Genomic DNA, 2,363 nt, shown 5'->3' on the forward strand with positions numbered 1-2,363 from the left:
TTTTTCTTTCCCTCCTCCGCAACACATCTTCCATGCATGCCCTCAAGATGTGCCAAAGGTTTTTGTCTGGTTTGGGCTTACTGGTGAGTTTCTGCATTCCTATGGGATTTGGCCCTGCCAGGAAGACATGGGATTTTTATATCCTCTGCAACACCTGTCACATCACTGATGTCGAATATGTATATTTAATTTAGTTTAGCTTAATTTAATTTTGTTGTTGAGGTAACATTGGCTTATAACATTATATAAGTTTCAGGTGTGCAACATTACAATTTGAAATCCGTATTCTCACCACCAAAAGTCTAGTTTCCATTGTCATCATATAATTGTTGAATATTCATTTTAAATGTTGGCCATGGAAGAGACAAGCTGGCAGGAGATTTGGTACAAACATCTTGGTGCAATGAAATCATTGATTCTTGGTCCTAAAAGAGACCATCAGAAGTCAGCCAATCTCCCCTCTTTCAGAAGAATTACAGTTGATATTCTCTCAGGTACTTTGTGGATGAGCCTTGGCAAAGGGACACTTCACATATTCCTGAACACTGAGCGTAACCATTTACTAGCACGTGCCAGTCAGGGGCAAATCAGTGTTGGAGAACTTTTTCCATTCTTGATCCTGACAAGAAAAGGAATGCTGCCAGTTTTTATGTTAAAAATTCACGCATGAAACATTCTGTGGTCTATAATGCATAGTGCATATGCCATGACATGGCAACAGTCACCTTACCCAGTGAGAAGTTTCTATTGGACAGCTGTTCTGGTGAGTAGGGGTGTGCTTTGAATGGGTCTGAGCAGAGTTTTCACTCAGAAATCTCTGGTGGGGCATCTGGTACCTTAAGCCTTATCAGCTAACTTGGCATTAGGCATGAGGGTGCAAAGCCTATTGGACATTAGAATGCAAAGGCCCTGGGCTTGGGAGCCTGAATGAGAAGCCCACTTCCCATACCTTACTTCCTATGTGCTCATGAACAAATGAATTAAAATCTTCAGCTTCAGTGTCCTTAATAATACCTACCTTGCAGGATTAAATGAATATATATGTGAAATTGCACATGGGAATTTCTAAATTTCCTTCCCTATTTGATAACATTCACTTTTACAGAGCCCTACAATGCACCAGATAGTATGTGAGGAATCAGGTCTAGAAAAATACACATAACACGGTTTAGTTTTCTAGGCCAGGAAATCACCTAGCTAGAACACAAAAATGAGATACAAACCGGAACAGTCATAAAAACTACAACCTAGGAGCTGATAGAAGAGTGAAAAGCATCATGGAAAAGGTGTCAGTTGACTTAATCTTAAAGGATGAATGGAAACTTGACAGAAATAATGAGAAGAAGACATTCTAGGCTTTGGAACAGCACAGAAAGGCCCGGGAGCCATGGGCCTGTGCAGTAGGGTTGACAAAGGAGTGATCTGGTGTGATTAGGAATTGCACTTCGTTCATAAACCACTGGGCAGACAGTAGGCAGCATTGTGAAGGACAGATTAGTACAGCTGACCCTTGAGCAGCATGGATTTGAACTGTGTGGCCCCACTTATACCCAGATTTTTTCCAGTAAATACCTTCAGCCTTTCCTATCTCTGTTTTCCATCCCTGGATTTAACTACCTGCGAAATGAAAACAGTATTTTCACATTCCCAACTGCAGATTTCCTACCACAGATCAAAAATATTGTAGAATCTGCAGATGCGAAGGGCTGACTGTAGTTAAGTTTGGAAGGAATCAAAATTTATAGGCTGATTCTCGACTACATGGTGTCAGTGCCCCTACGTCCCACATTGTCCATGGGGTCAGCTGTAGCAGTCAAAGGACTAATAGAGGGTTTACTGGTTGAGGCAAATGCTTTCCAGGGCAGAGGGAGCTTATTCCAGGGCTAGAATGAGTAAGAAGGAAGGAATATGAATACAAATATACAAAGGAAGAAGCCCGATTAAATTAAATTAATACGAAAACTGCACTGGCCAGGCTAATGAGACCATCCTTCCTTACGCTCTTCTGAGACGGAGACATCAGACTGCCATCCTTCATGTTCGCCCTGCTAGGGGAGTACAGGGCTGGGTGGGGTGGCTCTGCAAGAGGCCAGCAAGAGAGCATCGGCTATCTAACACTAGAGGGACAGAGGCTGCTAAGAGATAGAGGAAAGGCATGGAAATAGAAAGTGATATGAAAGACAAATTTGCTCTTTTCTCAAAGGTCAAAAGGGGGACATTTCCTCAACCAAGCTGGGCTGTGGTCTCATTTACTTAAGGTCCCTCCCTTCCTACCCAGTTGTCCTACCTGAAGGGTAAAGAGTCAAGGTCAGGAATTGTTTGATTGCAAGGAGCACATATCCACTCAAGTTTGCTCAAATAAA

General features: G+C 42.3%; 1 protein-coding gene and 1 long non-coding RNA gene across 2 annotated transcripts in view; both read left to right on the plus strand.

The window, feature by feature from the left end:
- Positions 1-2,363, plus strand: part of MYOF (myoferlin) — a 139,345-nt gene that overhangs the window by 5,412 nt on the left and 131,570 nt on the right. The gene's annotated exons all lie outside the window — the stretch shown is intronic.
- Positions 1-2,363, plus strand: part of LOC111740778 — a 9,518-nt gene that overhangs the window by 5,068 nt on the left and 2,087 nt on the right. The gene's annotated exons all lie outside the window — the stretch shown is intronic.

This window comes from Pteropus vampyrus, unplaced genomic scaffold (assembly GCF_000151845.1).
Source record: "Pteropus vampyrus isolate Shadow unplaced genomic scaffold, Pvam_2.0 Scaffold68, whole genome shotgun sequence".
Lineage (NCBI taxonomy): Eukaryota > Metazoa > Chordata > Mammalia > Chiroptera > Pteropodidae > Pteropus > Pteropus vampyrus.